Source organism: Somniosus microcephalus, chromosome 5 (assembly GCF_052327205.1).
Source record: "Somniosus microcephalus isolate GS21.2 chromosome 5, FLI_Smic_1.0, whole genome shotgun sequence".
Lineage (NCBI taxonomy): Eukaryota > Metazoa > Chordata > Chondrichthyes > Squaliformes > Somniosidae > Somniosus > Somniosus microcephalus.
Genome location: NC_140991.1, coordinates 283150205 through 283177513, shown reverse-complemented (window position 1 = coordinate 283177513; position 27309 = coordinate 283150205).

The window sequence follows — 27309 nt, the reverse complement described above, 5'->3', positions numbered from 1 at the left end:
CTGCGTTCCGTTTGGAATTACGTCGGCCCCTGCTCTATTCCAAAGGGCAATGGATCAGATTTTGAGTGGACTGCCAGGAGTCCAGTGCTACCTGGATGACATCCTTGTCACTGGGACAAATGAGGAGGATCGTCTTCTGAACTTGGATGCGAGACTACAACGACTGAAAGAGCACGGACTCAGAGTTTGTAAAGACAAATGTGAATTCTTTCAGTCTTCAGTTGAGTACCTGGGGCATGTGATTGATGCTACTGGCCTGCATAAGGCGCCGTCAAAGGTCAAGGCGATCGTGGCGGCCACAGCACCCCAGAATGTGAGCCAGTTACGTTCATTTCTGGGGCTACTTAACTACTATGGGAAGTTTATTCCAGACTTAGCAACATTGCTGAAGCCGTTTCATCAGTTGCTATGTCAAGGCAAAACATGGAAATGGACTGAACTGTGCAACGAAGCTTTCGCCCAAGCAAAGAAAGCATTGCTGAAATCGGAGGTCCTGACACACTTCGACCCAAAGCTACCCGTGCAGCTAGCATGTGATGCATCACCATATGGTGTGGGAGCAGTCATATCCCACATCATGCCTTCGAGTGAAGAGAAACCTATCGCCTTTGCATCACGCACCTTGAACAAGGCCGAGAGTAACTATGCGCAGATCGAGCGCAAGGCCTTGGGAAGCGTTTTTGGAATTCGAAAATTTCATCAGTACCTGTTTGGGAGAAGGTTCACACTCCTGACGGACCACCGTCCATTGACTTCAATCTTCGGGCCCCACACCGGAATTCCGTCTCTCGTTGCAAGCAGGATGCAAAGGTGGGCTTTACTGTTGTCAGGACACACATACGACATCAAATATCGCAAATCAGACTTGCACGGCAATGCAGACGGTCTCTCGAGGCTACCCTTGCCTGTTGCTCCCCCAGAGCCTCGTCAGATAGACATCTTCTACTTTAGACAAGTGGAGGGGGCACCTGTCACTGCAGTTCAGGCGCAAAGGTACACCTGCAACGATCCAGTCCTGTCTGAGGTAATGGACGATGTCATTCGAGGGAGAGCTATAGGAGATTCTCCTAGTTTGAAACCTTACGTTTCAAAAAGAAATGAGCTCTCCGTCCAGGCAGGTTGTCTTCTTTGGGAACGCCGTGTCATCATTCCGCCACCTCTGAGGGAACCTATACTGCAACAACTTCATAGAGGCCGCAGTGGGATGGTTCGGATGAAGGAAATGGCAAGAAGCTACTTCTGGTGGCCAGGTCTCAATGGGAATATTGAGGAGAAAGCCAAAACATGTTCCCCATGTCAAAGGGCCCGGAATGTTCCACAGCTGGCAACCCTACACCCCTGGGTTTGGCCTGCAGAAGTGTGGCAGCGAGTACATGTGGACTTCGCCGGTCCTTTCAAGGAGAAGATGTTTATGGTGGTTGTGGACGCTCGTAGCAAGTGGCCGGAGGTCACTGTGATGAGGTCTACCACGGCAGAGAAAACAATTGAGAAACTTGGTGAGATGTTCAGCCGTTATGGCTCACTGGAACAACTCGTAAGTGACAACGGTCCACAATTTGTATCACAGGAGTTTGCAACCTTCCTGCATGTGAATGGTGTCCAACACATCAAGTCTGCGCCCTATCATCCCTCTACTAACGGCCAGGTAGAAAGATTCGTGCAAACTTTGAAGCACGCCTTGAAGGCATCGCAAGGTCAGGGCTCAATCCACCAACGTCTGAACAGCTTCCTGTTGTCCTACAGGAACGAGCCGCATGCCACAACCAAAACTTCCCCCGCTTCGCTCATGATGTTGCGGACAAGTTTTGACTTACTCAAACCTCCAAGGGCAGAGCAGGTTGTCCATCATCAACAACAAGCTCAAGTTGAAAAGAGAGAGAAAAGAGCCAAGGGGAGACGGTTTCATCCGGGAGAGCACGTCCTAGCTCGAACCTACAACACTGGACCGAAATGGGTTCCTGCTACGGTGATCGCGCAGACGAGCCCTGTGTCTTACACGGTTGAGACTGCTGAGGACGTCGTCTGGAGAAGACACACAGATCAACTGTTGCTAGGAGCAGAGACAGCCACAGAGGCTCCAACGGCTGGTTGGCCTGAACTGTTTCCGGATGATACCGCAAACCAGCATTCTTTGCCACAGTGCTCTTCTCCAACACAGGAAGTCAAAGAGACTGTTCCACCTGTGCAAACTTCTGACTTTCGACTGACGCAGGCACCTTCTCCATCTAGGCCTGTGTCAATGCCTACTGCTGTGGAAGCCAGCGATGACCGCCAGTATCCTGTCAGAGAGCGGCGGCCTCCAAGACGCTTGGATCTGTAGGCTTAGCGACTTACCCACAAGACTGGGGCAGAATAAACCCCAGGGTAAAGTCAGGGGTTGAGGCAGTCTACCTCTACCCTAGGTTAGTTGAGTGCATTGAAAGTAACTTACCTGTTGAGGAATAATGTGGACCTTCCGTTTAAGAGGGGAGGAATATGTTATGTATTGTGTGTTCTCCTCCCACCTGCGGTGGCGCTGTCACAGCAGATGAATGGTTGGGTGTTCTCCCGGTTAAGTTTAGCTCTCTTTGTTCAGAACTCTCCAGAACTCCCCTTTCCTTCCTGAATAAAGCACTTCATGTTTGAATCTCTGAGTTCACAGAATCACAGAATCCCCACAGTGCAGATAGAGGCCATTTCAGCCCATCGAGCCTGCACCGACACATATCCCACCCGATCACCGTAACCCCTACACCAACACATATCCCACCCTATCCCTGTAACCACCCTAACACTAAGGGTCAATTTATCATAGCCAATCAACCTAACCCGCACATCTTTGGACTGTGGGAGGAAACCGGAGCACCCGGAGAAAACCCACGCAAACACGGGGAGAATGTGCAAACTCCACACAGACAGTCGCCCGAGGCCGGATTCGAACCCGGGTCCCTGGCGCTGTGAGGCAACAGTGCTAACCACTATGCCACCGTGCCGCCCTGTTCTGAGTTCTAATTGTGTCTAGGTAAAAAAGGTACCGACACAACAGAAACCGTTTCAAATTTTGAATGAAATGACTGGTCTAGAACAGGAGGAATTGGAAGAGAGCCAAATTATGACCATTCATCTGCAGGACGTGGTCAAACATTTAGAATCCCATGCTAAATAGTTAAAACAAATTTTGAAGGAGGACCGGAATGCCTCTAAAAATGCCGCGCGGAATGATGTTTGTGTAATGTATGGATCTTGGTTAGTGGAACAAGCCCGTGAAAACCTGCAGAGCATTGCTGAAGGGATGCTTCCCTAGTGGGTGACTGATCAACACCTGAGGGCAATGTCCACTTACCAATTTACCGTGAATATGTGTAAAGTCAGGGTGTTGTTACAGGTGTACCCGGTGAAACATGAATGCCATTTGCAGGAACAGAACAACATCAACCTGTTAGGGATGGTATTATACTATCCCATTTTGCCTGAAACATAGCAACATAGAAACATAGAATTTAGGAGCAGGAGTAGGCCATTCGGCCCCTCAAGCATGCTCTGCCATTCAATGAGATCGTGGCTGATCATCCAAACTCAGTACCCTGTCCCTGCCTTCTCCCCATATAGAAACATAGAAGATAGGAGCAGGAGTAGGCCATTCGGCCCCTCGAGCTTGCTCCGCCATTCAATGTGATCATGGCTGATCATCCAAATTCAGTACCCTGTCCCTGCTTTCTCCCCATATCCCTTGATCCCTTTAACCTTAAGAAATATATCCAACTCCTTCTTGAATATATTTAATGAATTGGCCTCTAGTGCCTTCCGTGGTAGAGAATTTCACAGGTTCACGACTCTCTGGGTGAAGAAATTCCTCCTATTTCTGTCCTAAATGGCTTACCCCTTATCCTTAGACTGTGACCCCTGGTTCTGGACTCCCCAACCATCGGGAACATCCTTCCTGCATCTAGTCTGTCCAGTCCTGTCAGAATTTTATGTTTCAATGAGATCCCCTCTCATTCTTCTAAACTCCAGCGAGTATAAGCCCAATCGACCCAATCTCTCCACATACGTCATTCCTGCCATCCCAGGTATCAGCCTGGTGAATCTTCGCTGAACTCCTTCCATGGCAAGAACATTCTTCCTCAGATAAGGCGACCAAAACTGCACACAATACTCAAGATGTGGTCTCACCAAGACCCTGTACAACTGCAGCAAGACATCCTTGTTCCTGTACTGAAACCCTCTCGCTACGCAGGCCAACATACCATTTGCCTTCTTAACCGCCTGCTGCAGCTGCATGCTTACCTTCAGCGACTGGTGCACAAGGACACCCAGGTCTCGTTGCACTTCCCCTTCTCCCAATCTATTGCCATTCAGAAAATACTCTGCCTTCCTGTTTTTGCCACCAAAGTGGATAACCTCACATTCATCCATGTTATATTGCATCTGCCATGCTTCTGCCCAATCACCCTGTAATGATCAGTAACCTGTCATTCTGGAATGGTACACTAGGTGGTGCTGTATGTATATAAGAGTGGGCTACCCACGATGCACCAGGCCACCCACAAGGCAGCAGTCAAGATGGAGGCCTCTACAGATACTGTACCTAGTCCACATGTGCTCAATAAAGTGTCTAGCAAAAGCTAGCTGTTCTTAATAAAAACGACTAGTTATTAATGAACATAACACACCCAACCTGCCCAAATCATCCTGGAGTTTCTCGGTATTCCCCTCACAGCACACGCGCCCACCCAGCTTTGTGTCGTCTGCAAACTTGGCGATATTACATCTAGTTCCTTTGTCTAGATCATTAATATATATTGTGAATAGCTGGGGTCCAAGGACCGATCCCTGCGGTACCCCACTAGTCACTGCCTGCCACTCAGAAAAAGACCCGTTTTTTTCCAACTCTTTGCTTTCTGTCTGCCAACCAATTCTCTATCCAAGTCAATACCTTGCCCCCAATCCCATGTGCCTTAACTTTACACGCTAATCTCTTATGCGGGACCTTATCAAAAGCCTTCTGAAAGTCCAAATACACCATATCCACTGGTTCTTCCTTATCTATTTTACCAGTTACATCCTCAAAAAATTCCAGTAGATTAGTCAAGCACGATTTACCTTTTGTAAATCCATGTTGACTTTGTCCGATCCTGTCACTGTTTTCCAAGTGCTCTGCTATTACATCTTTTATAATGGACTCTAGCATTTTCCCCACTACCGATGTCAGGCTTACCGGTCTGTAATTCCCCATTTTCTCTCTACCACTTTTTTGAATAGTGGGGTAACATTAGCTACCCTCCAATCCATGGGTACTGTTCCAGATTCCATCCTTTGATAGGATCCTCATATCCTTTGATCCCTTTAGCCTTAAGAAATATATCTAACTCCTTCTTGAATATATTTAATGAATTGGCCTCAACTGCCTTCTGTGGTAGAGAATTCCACAGGTTCGCCACTCTCTGAGTGACGAAATTCCTCCTCATCTCTGTCCTAAATGGCTTACCCCTTATCTTTAGACTGTGACCCCTAGTTCTGTACTCCCCCGCCATCGGGAACATCCTTCCTGCATCTAGTCTGTCTAGTCCTGTTAGAATTTTATAAGTTTCAATGAGATCCCCTCTCATTCTTCTAAACTCCAGCGAGCATAAGCCCAATCGACCCAATCGACCAAATCTCTCCTCATACGTCATTCCTGCCATCCCAGGTATCAGTCTGGTGAATCGTCGCTGCACTCCCTCCATGGCAAGAACATCCTTCCTCAGATAAGACGACCAAAACTGCACACAATACTCAAGGTGTGGTCTCACCAAGGCCCTGTAGAACTGCAGCAAGACATCCTTGTACCTGTACTCAAATCCTCTTGCTACGAAGGCCAACATACCATTTGCCTTCTTAACCATCTGCTGCACCTGCATGCTTACCTTCAGCGACTGGTGCACAAGGACACCCAGGTCTCATTGCACTTCCCCTTTTCCCAATCTATTGCCATTCAGATAATAATCTGCCTTCCTGTTTTTGCCACCAAAGTGGATAACCTTGCATTTATCCACATTATACTGCATCTGCCATGCATCTGCACAATCATCCAACCTGTCCAAATCATACTGGAGTTTCTCGGCATCCTCCTCACAGCACACACGCCCACCCAGCTTTGTGTCGTCTGCAAACTTGGAGATATTACATCTAGTTCCTAGTTCCCTTGTCTGTATCATTAATATGTATTGTGAATAGCTGGGGTCCTAGCACCGATCTCTGCGGTACCCCACTAGTCACTGCCTGCCACTCAGGCAAAGAGCCGTTTATTCCAACTCTTTGCTTCCTGTCTGCCAACCAGTTCTCTATCCAAGTCAGTACCTTGTCCCCAATCCCTTGTGCTTTAACTTTACACGCTAATCTCTTATGCGGGACCTTATCGAAAGCCTTCTGAAAGTCCAAATACACCACATCCACTGGTTCTCCCTTATCTATTCTACCAGTTATATCCTCAAAAAATTCCAGTAGATTAGTCAAGCACGATTTACCTTTTGTAAATCCATGTTGACTTTGTCCAATCCTGTCACTATTTTCCAAGTGCTCTGCTATTACATCTTTTATAATGGACTCTAGCATTTTCCCCACCACCGATGTCAGGCTTACCAGTCTATAATTCCCCATTTTCTCTCTACCACCTTTTTTGAATAGTAGGGCAACATTAGCTACCCTCCAATCCATGGGAACTGTTTCAGAGTCTATAGAATTTTGGAAGATGACCAACAATGCATCTACTATTTCTAGGGCCACTTCCTTAAGTACCCTAGGATGTAGATTATCAGGCTCTGGGGATTTATCGGCCTTCAATCCTGTCAATTTCCCTAACATCATTTCCCTACAAATACTGATTTCATTCAGTTCCTCCCTCTCATTAGACCCTATGATCCCTGACATCTCTGGGTGGTTATTTGTGTCCTCCTTTGTGAAGACAGAACCAAAGTATGTATTTAATTGGTCTGCCATTTCTTTGTTCCCCATTATAAATTCCCCTGATTCTGACTGCAAGGGACCTACGCTTGACTTCACCAATCTTTTTCTCTTCACATATCTATAGAAACTTTTACAGTCAGTTTTTATGTTCCCTGCAAGCTTACTCTCATAATCTATTTTCCCCCTCTTAATTAATCCCTTTGTCCTCCTTTGCTGAATCCTAAACTGCTCCCAATCCTCAGGTTTGCTGCTTTTTCTGGCCAATTTATATGTCCTCTCCTTGGATCTTATGTTATCCCTAATTTCCCTTGTTAGCCACGGTTGAGTCACCTTTTTTGTTTTATTTTTATGCCAAACAGGGGTGAACAAATTCTGTAGTTCATCCATGCGATCTTTAAATGTTTGCCATTACCTATCCACTGTCAACGCTTTAAGTAACGTTCCCCAATCCATCCTACCCAACTCGCGCCTCATATCATCGTAGTTTCCTTTATTTAAATTCAGGACCCCAGTCTCTGAGTCAATTACTTCCGTCTCCATCTTAATGAAGAATTATATCATATTATGATCGCTCCGCCCCAAGGGTCCTGGCACAACAAGATTGCTAATTAATCCTTTCTCACTACATTAATCCTTTCCCAGTCTAAGATGGCTTGATCTCTAGTTGTGTCCTTGACATATTGGTCCAGGAAACCATCCCATATACACTCCAGGAATTCCTCCTCCACAGTATTGTTACTAATTTGGTTAGCCCAATCTATGTGTAGATTAAAGTCACCCATGATAACTGCTGTGCCCTTATTGCACGCATCTCTAATTTCCCATTTAATGCCATCCCCAACCTTAGCATTACTGTTTGGGGGTCTGTATACAACTCCCACTAACGTTTTCTGCCCCTTGGTATTTCTCAGCTCTACCCATACAGATTCCACATCATCAGAGCTAATATCCTTCCTTACTATTGTGTTAATCTCCTCTTTAACCAGCAATGCTACCCCATCTCCTTTTCCTTTTTGCCTATCTTTCCTGAATATTGAATACCACTGGATGTTGAGTTCCCAGCCTTGGTCAACCTGGAGCCATGTTTCCATAATCCCAATCATATCATATCCGTTTAAATCTTTTTGCACAGCTAATTCATCCACCTTATTATGAATGCTCCTCGCATTAAGACACAAAGCCTTCAGGCTTGTTTTTTTAACATTCTTAGTCCTTTTAGAATTATTATTTACAGTGGCCATGTTTGATTTAAACCCTTGATTTCTCTGACTGCCACTTTTGCTTTTCTCCTTCCTGTCCCCAAATCCTCTGTCATGTGGAGAACATAGGAGCATGCCAGGGACATCATTTGATAAGCTATGATGAACCCCCAAAGTATGTGACAAAAGTGGATGAGACCACATGGGTGGCCCCAGATCTTACTGGGTGTGCTGAAGCTCGGGATACATTCATCTGCTCTTACGACATAGTGGAACATGCAGACCCTGCGTGCGGATTTGATTGGGATGGGATAGAATGGAACTGCACCATGAAAATGATGACGAGACAGCATTTCCCCGTACGATCTGCGTATTGAGGGAAGGGTGAATATTGTGTCACTATAATGCACCGGGAGTACCAGTACGGTAACAACCTGACTTGTCCTATTGCGGCAAGAACTTTTTGTTTTACCCCAGTCCAACCTGTGAGACTTGGGGCGCAGGTTTTGTTAAGTACTTATTCGCATAGGCAAGTAGATAAATCCCCAGGCCCAGAGGAGATGTATCCCAGGCTGCTGTGTGAGGCAAGGGAGGAGATTGCAGGGGCTCTGACACAAATTTTCAGAACCTCTCTGGCCACAGGGGAAACATAGAAACATAGAAACATAGAAGGTAGGAGCAGGAGTAGGCCATTCGGCCCTTCGAGCCTGCTCCGCCATTCAATGAGATTATGGCTGATCATTCAAATTCAGTACCCTGTCCCTGCCTTCTCCCCATATCCCTTGATCCCTTTAGCCTTAAGAAATATATCCAACTCTTTTTTGAATATATTTAATGAACTGGCCTCCACCGCCCTCTGTGGCAGAGAATTCCACAGGTTCACCACTCTCTGGGTGAAGAAATTCCTCCTCATTTCAGTCCTAAATGGCTTACCCCTTATCCTTAGACTATGACCCCTGGTTCTGGACTCCCCGGCCATCATAAACATCCTTCCTGCATCTAGTCTGTCCAGGCCTGACAGAATTTTATAGGTTTCGATGAGATCCCCTCTCAATCTTCTAAACTCCAGTGAGTATAAGCCCAATCGACACAATCTCTCCTCATACGTCATTCCTGCCATCCCAGGTATCAGCCTGTTGAATCTTCGCTGCACTCCTTCCATGGCAAGAACGTCCTTCCGCAGGTAAGGCGACCAAAACTGCACACAATACTCAAGGTGCGGTCTCACCAAGGCCCTGTACAACTGTAGCAAGACACCCTTGTTCCTGTACTCGAACCCTCTTGCTATGAAGGCCAACATACCATTTGCCTTCTTAACTGCCTGCTGCACCTGCATGCTTACCTTCAGCGACTGGTGCACAAGAACACCCAGGTCTCTTTGCACTTCCCCTTCTCCCAATCTATTGCCATTCAACTAATAATCTGCCTTCCTGTTTTTGCCACCAAAGTGGATAACCTCACATTTATCCACATTATAGTGCATTTGCCATGTTTCTGCCCAATCATCCAAACTGTCCAAATCGTACTGGAGTTTCATGACATCCTCCTCACAGCTTACCCTCCCACCCAGCTTTGTGTCGTCTGCAAATTTGGAGATATTACATCCAATTCCCTCGTCCAGATCATTAATATATATAGTGAACAGCTGGGGTCCTAGGACCGATCCTTGCGGTATCCCATTAGTCACTGCCTGCCACTCGGAAAACGACCTGTTTATTCCAACTCTTTGCTTTCTGTCCGCCAACCAGTTCTCTATCCAAGTCAATACCTTGCCCCCAATCCCATGTGCCTTAATTTTTCACGCTAATCTTTGATGTGGGACCTTATCGAAAGCCTTCTGAAAGTCCAAATACACCACATCCACCGGTTCTCCCTTATCTATTTTACCAGTTACATCCTCAAAAAATTCCAGTAGATTAGTCAAGCATGATTTACCTTTTGTAAATCCATGTTGACTTTGTCCGATCCTGTCACTGCTTACCAAGTGCTCTGCTATTATATCTTTTATAATAGATTCTAGCATTTTCCCCACTGCCGATGTCAGTCTTACCGGTCTATAATTCACCGCTTTTTCTCTACCACCTTTTTTGAATAGTGGGGTAACATTAGCTACCCTCCAATCCATGGGTACTGTTCCAGAGTCTATCGAGTTCTGGAAGATGACCAGCAATGCATCTACTATTTCTAGGGCCACTTCCTTAAGTACCCTGGGATGTAGATTATCAGGCCCTGGGGATTTATCGGCCTTCAGTCCCATCAATTTTCCTAACACCATTTCCCTACAAATACTGATTTCTTTCAGTTCCACCCTTTCATCAGGCCCTATGTTCCCTGGCATCTCTGGGAGGTTCTTTGTGTCCTCCTTTGTGAAGACAGAACCAAAGTATGTATTTAATTGGTTAGCCATTTCTTTGTTTCCCATTATAAATTCCCCTGATTCTGACTGCAAGGGACCTACGCTTGACTTCACCAATCTTTTTCTCTTCACATATCTATAAAAGCTTTTGCAGTCAGTTCTTATGTTCTCTGCTAGCTTACTCTCATATTCTATTTTCCCTTTCTTAATTAATCCCTTTGTCCTCCTTTTTTGAATCCTAAACTGCTCCCAATCCTCAGGATTATTGCTTTTTCTGGCCAATTTATATGTCGTCTCCTTGGATCTTATGCTATCCCTAATTTCCCTCGTTAGCCACGGTTGAGTCACCTTTTTTGTTTTATTTTTATGCCAAACAGGGATGAACAAATTCTGTAGCTCATCCATTCTACAAAATGGCGGCGCGCACGGACGCAGCGGCTTTGTCTCTCCCGAGACTGAGCGTTTTTACCCTCCTTCTGAGTCTCTTCTGGACTCTGCTGATACGGGAATTGAGGGCAGACCTACTGGAGAGCCGGCAGACGCTCCTCGACATCGGGGCCGACTGCGCGCGGCTCACACTCGGCGACATCGATCTGCCTCCCGACATCGCCCGACCCCCGGGCCCAGCGTGGCGTCCTTCCCCAGCCGGAAGTCGGCGCAGACTGCGCAGGAAATGCAAGCAGAAGCGGGGTAAGAGGGCAGGTATCCAAAACAGGCTGAAGAGGGCCCCACACAAACCCTCCCTCCCAAGTATTTTCCTGGCCAACGTCAGGTCACTAGAAAACAAAATGGATGAGATCAAACTTGATCTCTCCTCACAGAAAAGGACAAAGGAATGCTGCGCCATGATCTTCACAGAGACCTGGTTGAACAACGGCATCCCTGACACCACCATCCAACTAGAAGGATGCACGGTCTTCCGCGCCGACAGAACTGCAGACTCCGGTAAGAGCAAGGGAGGCGGTTTGTGCATTTACACTAACAATGCCTGGTGCACTAACACGGACATAATCGATAGATCCTGCTCGGCTGATTTGGAATTCCTCATGGTAAGGTGCAGACCCTTCTACCTGCCTCGGGGATTCACGGCTGTTATCATCACTGCAGTCTACATCCCACCACACGCTAATGCCAAACTAGCACTGAAGGACCTCTACAGGGCCATCAGCGAACAACAAACTGCGCACCCAGACGGAGCTTTTATCGTCGCGGGGGACTTCAATCACATAAACCTAAAAACTGTACTACCGAAATTCCACCAGAATGTTTCCTGCCCCACAAGAGGGGAGAACACACTGGATCAAGTCTACACGAGCATTGTAGACGCTTATAAGGCCATTCCCTGCCCCCACCTTGGGAAGTCTGACCACCTCTCCCTGTTTCTAGCCCCGGCATACAAACCGCTCATCAAAAGAGGGAGAACATCAGTGAGAGCAGTGAAAGTATGGCCAGAGGGGGCAGTCTCGGAGCTTCAGGATTGCTTCAAACGCACTGATTGGGGCATGTTTGCCCATAATGACATCGAGGAATATGCATCCACAGTGCTATTCTACATTAACAGCTGCGTCGAGGTCGTCACGACCCATAAAAATATCAGGACATACCCCAACCAGAAACCCTGGATGAACGGAGAGGTCCGCTCGCTGTTGAAAGCACGCGACGCAGCATTTAAATCTGGCGACGCGGCGGCTTACAGTGCAGCTAGGGCCAACCTAAAAAAGGGTATTAGGACTGCCAAAAGGAAACAGACACTACGGATAGAGGAACATTTCCACAACAACTCGGACCCCCGGCGCATGTGGCAAGGCATCCAGTCCATCACTGACTACAAGGGCAAAAACACCAGCCCCCCGGTTAGCGATGCCTCCCTTCCGGGGGAGCTTAACAACTTCTACGCTCGCTTCAACAGGGACAACAGGGAGCCGGCTACCAAAGCCTTGCCACCCCCGGAAGACCAGGTGCTCACTCTGTCGACCTCCGACGTAAGGGGTGTTCTACGCGGAGTGAACACACGAAAGGCTGCTGGAGCGGATAGCATCCCTGGATGGGTACGCAAGGAATGTGCTGATCAGCTGGCTGATGTCTTCACCGCCATCTTCAATCTGTCATTGGCCCAGGCAGTAGTCCCTACATGCTTCAAGACCGCTACCATTATTCCTGTGCCAAAACAAACGGCTGTGACGTGCCTGAACGACTATCGACCTGTCGCACTCACACCCATCATAATGAAGTGTTTCGAGAGACTGGTCCTGGCTCACATCAAAGCCAGTGTTCCCGCCTCTCTTGACCAACACCAGTTTGCCTATCGTGCAAACAGATCAACGGAGGATGCAATCACAACTGCTCTACACTCGGCACTGAATCACTTAGATGGTAAAGAGACCTACATCAGAATGCTGTTCATAGACTACAGCTCAGCATTCAACACTATCGTCCCCAACAAGCTGGCCACCAAACTCCAAACTCTTGGCCTGAACACTTCCCTCTGCAACTGGACCCTGGACTTCCTAACAAACAGACCCCAGTCTGTCAAATTAGGTAACCACACCTCCCCCCCCCCGACCCTGAACACGGGGGCCCCACAAGGATGTGTGCTGAGGCCCCTCCTCTACTCCCTCTTCACCCACGACTGTGTGGCTGTTCACGGTTCCAACACCATCATCAAGTTTGCGGATGATACCACGGTAGTAGGCCAGATCACCAACAACGATGAGTCAGCGTGCAGGGAGGAGGTCCAGCATCTCATGAAGTGGTGCGCCGATAACAACCTGGCCCTGAACATCAAGAAAACCAAAGAAATCATTGTGGACTTCAGGAAGTCTAAAGGCGGAAGTCACACCCCCATCCACATCAATGGGGCTGTGGTGGAAAGGGTGGACAGCTTTAAGTTCCTCGGAGTCCACATCACGGAAGACCTCTCCTGGTCCCTCAATACCTCCTCTCTGGTGAAGAAGGCCAAGCAGCGCCTATATTTCCTAAGGAGGCTAAAGGGATGTAACCTGTCACCCCTGATCCTCTCTAACTTTTACCGCTGCACAATAGAGAGCATCCTGACAAACTGTATCACGGTATGGTACGGCAGCTGTAGCTACTATGACCGGAAAGCCCTGCAGCGGGTAGTCAAAACTGCCCAACGCATTACCGGCACCCGGCTACCGACCATAGAGCACATATACCAGAAACGCTGTTTACGGAGGTCACGGTCCATCATCAAAGACCCTACCCACCCCAGCCACAGTCTGTTCACCCTCCTGCCATCTGGGAGATGCTACAGATGCATTCGCACCCGTACGACCAGATTTAGGAACAGCTTCTTTCCCAGGGCTGTCATCCTACTGAACTCCACAAATAAACTCTAAAGCCTGCACATCTGCCAATGCACTTTATTATGGTTATGCTTATGTTAATGTATTACAAGCCAAATGTATGTTGAATGTTTAAATGTCTTAATCTAAATGTGCACTCTCGGGAGCCGCAAGCCTACATTTCGTTGTACTGCAGTTGTGCACTAACAATGACAATAAAAGTTGATTTGATTTGATTTGATTCGGTCTTTGAATGTTTGCCATTACCTATCCACCGTCAACCCTTTGAGTACCATTCCCCAATCAATCCTACCCAACTCGCTCCTCAGACCATCGTAGTTTCCTTTATTTAAATTGAGGACCCTAGTCTCTGAGTCAACTACTTCATTCTCCATCTTAATGAAGAATTCGATCATATTATGATCGCTCCGACCCAAGGGGCCTCGTACAACAAGATTGCTAATTAAACCTTTCTCGTTACATAATACCCAATCTAAGATGGCCTGATCTCTGGTTGGTTCCTCGACATATTGGTCCAGGAAACCATCCCGTAAACACTCCAGGAATTCTTCCTCCACAGTATTGTTACTAATTTGGTTGGCCCAATCTATATGTAGATTAAAGTCACCCATGATGACTACTGTGCCCTTATTGCACGCTTCTTTAATTTCCCTTTTCATGCCATCCCCAAACTCCGCCTTACTGTTGGGAGGTCTATATACCACTCCCACTAATGTTTTTTTCCCCTTAGTATTTCTCAATTCTACCCATACAGATTCCACATCATCAGAGCTAATATCCTTCATTACAATTGTATTAATCCCTTCTTTAACCAGTAATGCTACCCCACCTCCCTTTCCGTTTTGCCTATCTTTCCTGAATATTGAATACCCCTGGATGTTGAGTTCCCAGTCTTGGCCATCCTTGAGCCACGTTTCCGTAATCCCAACCAAATCATATTCATTTACCTCTATTTGCACAGCCAATTCGTCCACCTTATTACAAATGCTCCTCGCATTAAGACACAAAGCCTTCAGGCTTGTTTTTTTAACGCTCTTAGACCTATTAGAATTATTATTTACTGTGGCCACGTTTGATTTAAACCGTTGATTGTTCTGACTGCCACTTTTGTTTTTCTCCTTCCTATCTTTTGCTTTTATCCCTGTTTCCCTTTCCTCTCTCTCTCTGCCAGAGAACTTGAGGACAGCTAACATAGTACCATTATTAAAGAAGGGTAGTAGGGATAAACCAGGGAATTACAGGCCAGTGAGTCTAACATCAGTGGTAGGGAAATTATTGGAAAAAATTCTGAGGGACAGAATTAGTCTCCACTTAGAGAGGCAAGGATTAATCAAGAATAGTCAGCATGGCTTTGTCAGGGGGAGATCATGTCTAACCAATTTGTTTGAATTTTTCAAGGGGGCTACTAGGTGTGTGGATGAGGGTAGTGCAGTTGATGTAGTCTACATGGACTTCAGTAAGGCTTTTGACAAAGTCCCGCATGGGAGACTGGTCAAGAAGGTAAGAGCCCATGGGATCCAGGGCAATTTGGCACATTGGATCCAAAATTGGCTTAGTGGCAGGAGGCAGAGGGTGATGGTCGAAGGTTGTTTCTGTGACTGGAAGCCTGTGTCCAGTGGTGTACTGCAGGATCGGTGCTGGATCCCTTGCTGTTTGTAGTGTACATTAATGATTTAGGTATGAATGTAGGAGGTATGATCAGTAAGTTCACAGGTGACATGAAAATTGGTGGAGTGGTAAATAGTGAGGAGGGAAGCCTCAGGCTACAGGACGATATAGATGGGTTGGTTAGATGGGCAGAACAGTGGCAAATGGAATTTAACCCTGAAAAGTGTGAGGTGATGCATTTTGGGAGGACTAACAAGGCAAGGAAATACACAATGAATGGTATGACCCTAGGAATGACAAAGGATCAGAGGGACCTTGGTGTGCATGTACATAGATCCCATAAGGCAGCAGGACAGGTAGATAAGTTGGTTAAGAAGGCATATGGGTTACCTGCCTTCATTAGCCGAGGCATAGAATATAACAGCAGGGAGGTTATGATGGAACTGTACAAAACACTAGTTAAGCCACAGCTGGAATACTGTGTGCAGTTCTGGTCGCCACACTATAGGAAGGATGAGATTGCATTAGAGAGGGTGCAGAGGAGATTCGCCAGGATGTTACCTGGGCTGGAGCGTTTCAGCTATGAAGAGAGACTGGACAGGCTGGGGTTGTTTTCCTTAGAGCAGAGAAGACTGAGGGGGGACCTGATTGAGGTGTACAAAATTATGAGGGGCATAGATAGGGTAGATAGAAAGGAACTTTTCCCCTTAGTTGAGGGGTCAATAACCAGGGGGCATAGTTTCAAGGTAAGGGGAAGGAGGTTTAGAGGGGATTTGAGGAAAAACTTTTTCACCCAGAGGGTGGTTGGAATCTGAAACACACTGCCTGAAAGGGTGGTAGAGGCAGGAACCCTCACAACATTCAAGAAGCATTTAACTGAGCACTTGAAACGCCATAGCATACAAGGCTACGGACCAAGTGCTGGAAAATGGGATTAGATTAGATAGGGCTTGATGGCTGGCGCAGACACGATGGTCTGAAGGGCCTCTTTCTGTGCTGTATAACTCTATGGGCTGGATTTTGCCATTGGGGCGGGCTTGGGGCGTGTCAGCTGCTTTTCGTGTTAGCCACCCGACTCCAATTTGATATGGGAAAAATATGCGATTTTCACCTAATTGGGCAATTGATTTCCAGTGTGTGGGAACCCCTGGCCCACTTAGTCTTTCCATCCTGAAAGTCGCCTCCGATGACATCATCAGTGCTGGTGGATTTAAGACCTGCAAGCAGCCTTGTTTCTTCTGCAGACTGCAAATCTTATGCCCTTTGCTGTGATAGATTCCTCCATCCAATATGTCCAGCAGTAAGCCAAAGTCTGTACCAAGGTTCGATGACGCCGCCCTGCAAGCTCTGGTGGAGGGAGCAAGAGGAAATAAGGAGGTGCTCGTTGACGTAATAAAGACTCAATACGCACTTGGTTGAACATAAAGCAAGGCTTTAATCGACTTGTAACAAAACATGGAGGTCTAGTTAGCAGTCACTAGCTTCCTGTTTCCAGATTGTCTCTGGCCAAGTTGGACCCATGCTCGAGTATTTATACTCCTCGGACGGCGCCCTCAGCTGGCCGTCCAGTAGTACTTCCTGAGTTACTTCTTGTAGAAGTTGTGATTTATGACATTCTTCCTCCCTAAAAGGTTTGGAAGTCCAGTCTTCCTTTAACGGACTAGGCAGACCAAAAATAGCCGTAGTCATTTAGCTTTCTGCTTGTGACCGGAAGGCACGTCTCCCCGGACCGTGTCCTGGTCCCTGGGTCGCTTGGCCCGTACCAGTAAGTCGGTAGAGTCCGCGTCGTCTTGATCCTCCTGTGGAGGCCTGGGAATATCATGACTCTGGGTGCGGGTCCCCACAGGCGCAGAGCTGGCCTCATCCTGGGTCGTAGCCGGAGATTGTCCGGCGTCCTGGTTTCGGGTGACAATCCTAAGGGGAGCGTTCGGCTCCCTGTGTTCATCCGATAGCACTGCCGGCAGATCCCTCGATGTCCCAGGTAGGGCGTCATCTTCATAGGGGTGCGGAGTGTTGACATCATCTTCATAGGGGTGCGGAGTGTTGACATCATCGTCGTGGGATCCTTCATCATTCGGGCCCGTGTGACCGGTTGGGCAGGGAGCCAGATCTCTGAGCAAGACGCTGGACTCCCGGCCATCAGGGTACCGCACGTGCGCATACGTGGGGTTTACCTCTGTTAACTCCACCTCGTCAACGAGAGGGTCATTCTTGGCAGACCGGATGAACCTCCAGAGTAGCGCAGGGCCTGGAGCCACCAACCATAACAGTAGAGATGTCCCATGTGTAGAGCGACGCCGGAACTTGAAGAATCGCTCATGAGGTGTGACATTAGTGGATGTGGAGAGAAGAGACCTGATAGAGTGTAACACGTCGGAGAGCACAGTCTCCCACTGCTGGTGTGGTAGGTTGCGTGACCTCAGTGCCAGACGGACAGCGTTCCAGATGATGGCATTGTATCGTTCAACATGTCCGTTGCCGATTGGGTGATATGGTGTCGTCTTACTCGAGGCGATTCCCCGTTGGGAGAGATAACCTTTAAGTTCACTCGATATAAAGGAGGGACCCCGATCCGTGTGGATAAAATTGGCCGTCCCGCAAAGGGAAAAGACCTGATCGAGGCATTTAATTACCGTAGAGGTAAGCATATTAGGACAGGGGAAGGCAAAGGGAAAGCGTGAATACTCGTCTACCATCGTAAGTAGGTAGGTGTTCCGCGTCAACGAAGGCAATGGCCCTTTAAAGTTTATGCTGAGCCTCTGCATAGGCTACATTGCATGTATGAGTAAGCCATCTGATGGGCGGAAGAATTGTGGTTTCACTTCTGCACAAATCCTACAGGAGGAGCATGTTTTCTTTACGTCCTCCGTTGAGAATGGTAGATTTTTGGAGCGCACAAAGTGCAACATACGGGTAACGCCAGGATGGCATAAGTCCATATGCAGATCCGCCAGAGTCAACGTTGACATTGAAGAGCAAAATGCCCGTGTGAAGGTGTCTGGGGTCACATTCTGTTTGCCGGGACGGTAACGGATAGTACAGGTAGACTACCCTTTATCCGAACTTCCGAAAACCGAAACCCTCTAAAAACCGAAGGTTTTTTCGTTCAGCGTAAGTCGTGCGCACGGCATGACCAGAGTGGCGCACGACTTACGCTGAGCAGAGGGTCAGCGTAAGTCATGCGCACGACCCCCCACGGACCCCCCCGCGGACCCCCGCCGCCCCCCGCCGCCGACCCCGACCCCCGCTGACCCCCCCGCGGACCCCCCCGTGGACCCCGACCCCCGCGGACCCCCGCGGACCCCGACCCCCGCCGACTTACGCTGAGCAGAGGGTCAGCGTAAGTCGTGCGCACGACCCCCCGCCGACCCCCCCGTGGAACCACCTGACTCTCTTCCAAAGGCTCGAAAGCAACGAGAGCTCTGAGCCCGTGGCGGTGCCGGCCCCTGTTCCGACCGAGCACGACGACCTGTTGGTGGAAATGCGGAACTTCATTGCATTCCAGGCTAGCAGCGATGGACAAGCCATGACTGCGGACCCCCCCGCGGACCCCCGCCGACCCCGACCCCCGCCGACCCCCCCACGGACCCCCGCCGACCCCGACCCCCGCCGATCCCCCCGCGGACCCCCGCCGACCCCGACCCCCGCCGACCCCCCTGCGGACCCCCGCCGACGCCGACCCCCCCGCGGACCCCCGCCGACCCCGACCCCCGCCGACCCCCCCGCGGACCCCCGCCGACCCCGACCCCCCCGCCGACCCCCACCGACCCCCCCGCCGACCCCCGCTGACCCACCTTCCGAAATCCGAAATTTTCCGAAAACCGAAACACGGCTGGTCCCGAGGTTTTCGGATAAAGGATAGTCTACTTGTATATCCAAAGGCGGCCAGCTCCATCCTCCAGAGTTGAATTTTATTATTTTTGACTTTCGTGCGCTTCAGGTTATCCAACATGAAGGCCACAGAGCGCTGGTCAGTTATGAGCGTGAAATGACGCCGAGCAAGAAAATGACTCCATTGGTGTACAGCCTCGATGATGGCTGTAGCCTCCTTCTCGATGGGGGGGGGGTAATGGAGCTCGCTACCCTGCAAGGTTCTGGATAGGAATGCCACGGGTCGACCACCTTGATTCAAGGTAGCCGAGATGGCCACCTCCGATGCATCGCATTCAACCACAAAAGGAAGGTTTTCATCAATGGAGCGAAGCGTGGCTTTCTCCAGCTGTCGTTTGAGGAGGTTGAAGGTAGATATAGCCGTTGCTTCCAATGGAAAAGACTTTGCATGAAGCAGGGGCTGTATTTTATCGGAGAAGTGAGGTATCCACTTTGCGTAATAAGCAAACATGCCAAGTGCCCGACGAAGAGAGCCGAGATTTGTAGGAGGAGGGAGCTCCTGAAGTGGATGAAGTCGCTCTGGGTCCGGTTTAATAACACCGTTGCCCACCCAGTAGCTGAGAATGTTCACTGATGGCACCGATTTCACCGATTTGGATTCGTTTAACGTTAAGTGGCGACGACGGAGAACGTCAAAAAATCTCTGGAGATTGGCGTCATGCTCCTTTTGATCATGTCGATAGTGATATTGTCTAAATACGGAAAGGTATCCGTCAAGTTCTCTTGCCGGACTAGGCCATCCATTGCCCGTTGGAAGACGGCCACCCCATTGGTGACCCCAAATGGAAGGCGACGAAACTGATAAAGCTGACCATTGGCCTCAAAGGCCGTATACTTTTTGTCAGAGTCTTTCAGCGGTACCTGATGGTACGCGCTCTTTAAATCGAAGGTTGAAAATACCTTGTATTTGGCAAGGTTGTTGACCATGTCATCTATGCGTGGTAGGGGGTAGGCATCCAGATCGGTATATTGATTAATAGTCTGCGAATAATCAATACACAGACGTTTCTTATGTTGTTTTAAAGGGTTTTTCACAACGACGACTTGAGCCCGCCAGGGAGATGAACACGGCTCGATAATACCGTCAGCTAAAAGGCGAGAGATTTCTGCCTCGATAAATGCTCGGTCATCTTGGCTAAAGCGGCACGATTTGGTGGCTATGGGTTTACAGCGGGGGGAGAGATTGGCAAACAGGGAGGGCTCATCGAGTAAGGCCTCCAAGAGCGCACAAAACGGCACCTTAGAAAAGGTAAGCTCTGGCTTCGACCCTCCAAACTCAAAAGTGAGTCTTTTGTGCTGCTTCAGGAAGTCCTGTCCCAGAAGCACATCGCTACATAAGTTTTCGAGTACTCCAAGCCGGGTGGAGGGATAAGTGCGGCCATTGAGGATGAGGTTGACAAGACAGAAGCCAGAAGAATTGGTGGTCAGAGTCATCAGAGCCATTGCAATCTCCCTGTCCGAGGGATAAATGCGCAGTTTTACCCTGCTGACAGCCCGCTTACTAATGAAGCTGTCAGAGCTGCAGGAGTCGATTAGCGCGCTTAGAGTGTGCCCATTTACTGAAACCTTCGTAGCTGCATGGGACAAACTTTGGGGAAAAACAGCTGTGATGGGAGGAGGGGCAATTTTTCCTTCGGCAGCTGTAGCCTTAGCAGTGGTTCTTGGGGGAGGAGCAGCTCCATAGATAGCAGCTGTGAAGCTAACAGGAGCTCTCAACCGGTATACTTTAGAGGAGCGGCCTTTCTTGTTAGCAGAGGCCCGTGACTGGCATACCTTGGAAAAGTGTCCTTTCTTGCTGCAATGATTGCAGGTCGCATTACGAGCCAGGCAACATTTTCTGTAATGGAACGTACCTCCACAAAAGAAACACTTTCTTCCTGATTGCCAGGATGCTGCTAGGGCGGGGTTGTCATCAGCGAAGGCCTCTAGGGTATGGTCATCGCCCGTTAGAGTAGAGTCATCATCAGCGGGGGCATCCGCCCGAGACCTATCGAAAGACTCATTAAGGGTGATAGCCGCCGCCCGTGCACGTGGTGGGAGATAAGTGTCTGCATTCTTCTTGGCCAAGTCCAGGGAACACGCCTGGTCATAAGCAGCCCGTAAATTGAGGGTTTTATTTTCCAGCAGGTGCTGACGTATAAAAGGGGACGCAATCCCATTGTGGATTAGTTCCTCTTGATACTGTTCAGCTGTAACTGCTTTAAGGTTACAATCTTTGCTGAGCCTGCGAAGTTTCTGGAGGAATTAATCGAGTGATTCCCCAGGCTGCTGCCGAGTTGTGGCCAGTAGGTGTCGAGCAAAGATTTCATTCGAGAACTTGACATATAGCTGCTGTAAAATTTGGATAGCAGCGTCGTAGTCTATACAGTCCTCAATATAATCATACACATGAGGGGATACGTAGTTAATAAGTATTCATAACTTATTAGGGGCATCTGCCCCACATTCTTCAAGAAAGTTGCTAAAGGTACGAAACCAATGCTTCCATACCTTCGCTGCCGCAGGTGCATTCGGGTCCAGGTCGAGACGAGCGGGTCTCAGGAGTTTTTCCATGATGGATCAGTTTCTTGCCCAAGTTCCTTTCTGTGGTTCAAGTTGCAGCTGGTTGTTCCGAATCACCCAAAGCATGGAGACGATAACAAGTCGATTAAATTGATGAAATAAAGACTCACGACACACTTGGTTGAACATAAAGCAAGGCTTTAATCGACTTGTAACAAAACATGGAGGTCTAGTTAGTAGTCACTAGCTTCCTGTTTCCAGATTGTCTCTGGCCAAGTTGGGCCCACGCCCGAGTATTTATACTCCTTGGATGGCGCCCTCAGCTGGCCGTCCAGTAGTACTTCCTGAGTTACTTCTTGTAGAAGTTGCGATTTATGACACTCGTCCCTTCCTCAGGGAGGAAGAAGCTTCCCCATTAGATGAAAGCTGTGTCAATGCAAGTGGCCCAGGAGGTCAGCTCTTTGTCTGTGTGCCGCAGAACCTGGCTGAAGTGCAGGAAGAGGTTTCATGATCTTCTGTGCACTGGAAAAGTGAGTATGACTTTCCCATCACCCTCAATCTCATCCCTCTCCTCACCAGCACTCAGCTTTGACAACCTCTTCCTCCACATCCCACTTGACACTGACATCCCTGCACCCTTACCCATTCCCTCTCTCTCTATGGTCACTTTCACCTAACTATTCAACTATGCAGCCCTCACACTCCCTATCGCTGTGATGCTATGAAATCAACTTACAACACACAGGGGGGGCCCTTGGTCTTGCCACCTGACTCCATCTTTGTCTCCTTCTAACCATCAATGATATGGATTCTCTACACTCACTCCTTCATTCTCACTCAAACTCCACTTTTCTCCCTCATTGCAGGAAAAGATAGCTCACAATAAGAGGGAAAGAGCAAGGACAGGAGGAGGGCCACCCTCAGTAGCCCAGCTCACCCCCTGGGAGGAGACAGACCTGGAGATTGTGGGAGTGGAGGAGGATGCGCAAGTGGGGGATGGACAGACGGGTGCATCACAGCAAGCTGGTGACAGAATAGCTTATCATCTCTCTCATTGACATTGCATGAGTCACTGATAATGATTCTGATGCTCTAACAGATTGACTTTTGATCACCTGCAATATTCAATGTGCATGTAACCTTGGCCTCACATCTCTGACTCTTTCCTTTACTCCCCCACAGGACCATCGAGAGCCCCCGTCCCCACTGTCCAGGAGGAAGAGCCTGAGCTTCCAGACTCCTCAGAGGAAGCTGCAACCTCTGAGGGTGCTCCGTCAGCAGAATTAAGCTCACCCTGCACCAGCGCAGACGCTCACACCTCGGTGGGACCTTCGGGACATAGAGTAGAGTTGTCATCTGGTGTATCACAGCTCACAAGTGAGCATCAGCAGAGGGTGGAGACAGGGACAGCAGTGGAGTGTCCTCGTTGGAGGGCGCAGGATGCTCCCAGCTCGGCTCTGCTGCATGTCAACCCTGTGCCTCCGGGTCCATCCAGGAACAGGTGCAGGAGTCTCTGGCAGGTTTTGTCTCCAGGGTCGCTGCGAGTGTCGAGCAAATGGAGGAGTCCATCGCTAACATGAGCAGAGCCTTTGTGGAGGCGTTGGCGCATGAACGCATCACCACGGAAAGGATGGCAACCTCCGTGAAAAGGATGGCTACCGTAGAGGAGAGGATGGCTACGGCCATGGAGGAGCTTAGTCGCCAGAGTCGTGAAAACATGGTCATTTTTCACAATAGACTGACATCTCTTGAGGAGCGATGGTCAGCTATTGAGCATACAAACCAGACCTTCAGGGAGTAGGCCTTCCAGTACAGAAACGGGTCCTCATGGCCCCCCTGAATTGTAGCAAGATGCTTTCAAGCCACTTGCTAGCTCTGAAGTGGGGCTGACCCATGAGAGGGATGTTGCTGGCATACAACAAGGAAGTGGGGGTTCCTCTCCAAGCGCTCACACGACCATGCCACTGCAGAGTCCTCGGTCAGAGCCCACCAGAGTCCCCACTCAACTGAGATTGGCGTCTCAGCCCCTGCACAGCGACAGGAGCAGCAGACTGTTGCCGAGCCCTCACAGGTTCGCAACCCCAGAGGACGCCCGCCAAAGGTGTCGCGACAGGAGCAGCAAGAAAGTGAGCAAGAGGCCTCCACATCTGCTGAAGCCACAGGGGAAGCACCACATAGGAGCACACGTAAGAGGAAGATAATGCACAAGTAGTCACAAAGGTAATCACTTGGGTGTAATGTTGTGTCTATTCTTAAAATGCCATCACTTGCTTATTGTCATAAAAAATTCTGATGGCAAACTGTTGCAGTTGTGGTGTGTGTCATTCTGCAAATGGGACTTCCACATTGAGGGCTTAAGGCAACTTGCAATTGTCAGTATGGTGGTCAGAGTGATAGGAATCCGCAGGTTCTTGGCTATTGTCGATGGTCTGATAAGAATGTGCGAGACAAAAGTGTTTGATTGTGTAGGCTAAGCAAATCTGGCCAACATGAGTGCGTCCCTTGCATCCCGGGCAGCAATGTGATCGCGTGCTGGCGCCTTCTGGCCTGTGCAGCTTCAGGTGGGTGAGCAGCAGCTTGGAGCTCATGCTGTTGCTCCTGCAGTTGGTGCTGCTGTTGTTCAGGGTTCTGCTGCTGCCGCAGCTGGCCTTTGTCTGAATCTGATGTCCAGGAGGAAAGGAAATAAATGGTTCCCATTCCTCTGGTATATACCTCAGTTGAGGAAGCGCTCAGTCAAGGTGGGGAGAGGGATTTCCCAGGAGGTCACACTGGAGATGGGTGTCAGGCTCCAAACTTCCACAACAATGGGTAGGCCTGTTAAAAGTTCCCCCAGACCTGAGACAACAAAGTTCTGCCACCTGCAAATGAAAATTGCTGAAAACTCCTTTTTAATGGTGGAGCTTAAGTTGTTAGTAAGCAATCCACTTGTGCTGCCGCCAGGTTTCACTGGTGTGTTTCAGAGGAGGCATGCAGCATGTGGGAAAACTGTTAAAATCAGAAAGGCCTCTCAAAATGGGATTATAGAGGCACTTAACTGGTTGTTAACGGCCTTAAGGGCCTGTCCCGCCTCTTGGAGGTGGGATGGAGACGGGGTCAGAAAACTCGCATGTGGGAAAATTGCTTGGAGGCGGGATGGAGGTGGGATCTGGCCCGCCCGCCAGTTTTTGATATTTTAACACCTCACACGCCTCCAATCCTGCCTCCTCTGGCCTGGCAAAATCGAGCCCTATGACTCTATGGGCTCGAATTTCATCGGGCCGTTGAGGCGGGATTGGAGGTGTGTGGGGGGTTAAAATCGTGAAATCGGGGGGCACGAACCCATCCCGCCCTCAACCCGCCTCCATGCCCGTTTCACAGGAGGCGAGTACCCGACCTGTGCTGGGAGCCGCCTCCCCGAGGCGGGAAGGGGATTAGTGCCAATTAACTGCCTATTAACGGGTAGTTAACAGGCAATTTTTAGCCTAATCCCTATTTTTATTCCTGAAGTGTGGGCTTCCCGACGGCTCCAAACCATGCCAAGTTAGCGAGGCGGACCGTCGGGCTGAAAGGCTTGGCGGGTTCAAGATGTCCGGTGTTCAGGTGAGTGATGGGTGCATGAGATAGTGGAGTGGTGCCCTAGTGTGCTCTGGTGGTTCACGGTGGTTCAGTGCACAGTAGGACTGTGCCACCATTAACTCTCAATAGTTACACACATCAGGTCAGTTATAATGGACAAATGGGAGCATAGGAGTTATAACTAAGACCAAGTTGAACAACAGATTGTGCGTGCAGAATCTGTAGAATGTAGAGTGGAGCATCAGCAAAATAGCAGATACAGTTGGTGGTGAGTGGAGGAGATCATTGATGAGGTGAACACATCAGGAGATAGGACAGTGCCCTGGGGAGCCCCTGAACTGATGAAAAAAAGTCAGATGAAACATAAATAGCGTGATTTGAGAGGAAACTAAATAGCAATAACATGGCTTTAGATGGAGACCACATTATGGAACTTATTTAGAAATGCACAGTGGCAGATCCTGTCAAAGACTTTGGAGATTTCCAAAGATGGCCGAGCACTAATTTTAAAATTCTGCCCTCTTGTTCTGGATTCCTTTGCCAGAGGACATAAGTTTAACTGTATCTACTCTATTGAATCCCTTTATCATTTTAACACCTTGATTAAATCACCCCTAAACCTTCCAAACTCAAGGGAATACAAGCCAAGTTTATGCAACCTGACCTCATCATTTAATCCTTTAAGCCTTGGCATCATTCTGGGGAATCTGCATTGCAGCCCACTCGAAGACCAATTACAGCAGAGCCCCAGCAGTTACTCTGCTGCACCCATGTGCATCATGTCCTCATGTGTGAGATGGACCCCTGCTAACCATAAGCATTCACTAATAAAGAAAGAACGCGCATTAGCTACATTAAGGTTACTATATATGGACCATTTGTACATTTGTTTATGCAATCTGATGGGATTGATAAAAAGTTGTTTTGAAGCTACCAGGTGCAGTGATAGAGCTGAGCTTTGTTAAAACGTCAAAGTGAGATGTTTATCTGCACTTTTTCGCTTTCCTTATAGTGCAGAGAGTCAACCGAAGAACTAAAAACACACATTTGCATGAAAGGGAGCTGAGATTGTAAGTGGAACTTAAAATGTTTTCATTTGCAGGTGTGACGGGCAAAAGTCGCGACGACGGTGTAGCCACCGTGTAGAGTCGGACAGGTGGGAAAAACCGGCACTCCCCTCTGGATGTGTATCTGGGGAAACTTCTCTCAGCCTTGTAACCTGTCAGCGAGATCACGGTCTCTTCGGGTTGTAAAATATTCTAGATTGTACTGGCGTCTTCTGGTTGTGTAGATTACGCTGTGAAACTGTTTTAAAAGTTCAGCTGGAGAACATTTAGAACTCTTTTTTGTGACCCCAGGTACTGAATTTGCAACATGTTTATTTTATTTGTAATGGAGTTGTGCAATAACTTGTAGAGAAACAGAGACTGTATAATAACAATATACGGGAGTTTATGAGAATACAATAATAGCCCAGAGGTTGCTGGATACCGAGCATTCAGATGCTACAGTTAAATACAAGACTTAAAGTGCCTCAGAAAACCACTATGTAAAAAGGAATTGAACAGCCGAAGAAAGAAGGGTTCTAAGCGATTGCATGTGATATATTCACTGCTGGGCAGAAGTGCTTGGAAATTTTAATTCTCTTAATAAAGTAAGAAATTGTGTTAATGTTCATGTTTAGAATTTGGTCGGCTAATTGAGGATTGCTAAGTTAGGTGGTCACTGATTTCAAGGAGGGTTTTACACTTGATCTCCTAATTCAGAGTGAATACAACTTTCAACAGGTTTCTAACAAAGGGTATGAGGGCATGAAGGTGAGGTATTGACAAAAAGAGTTGGAGGTAAAATCTCATATGACAATGCACCGTGAAATTATAGAGTAAAAATAACTTTAAAAAATAGTAAAAAGACAATTAAAAAATCATCCAGTGTGCATTGCAGTATT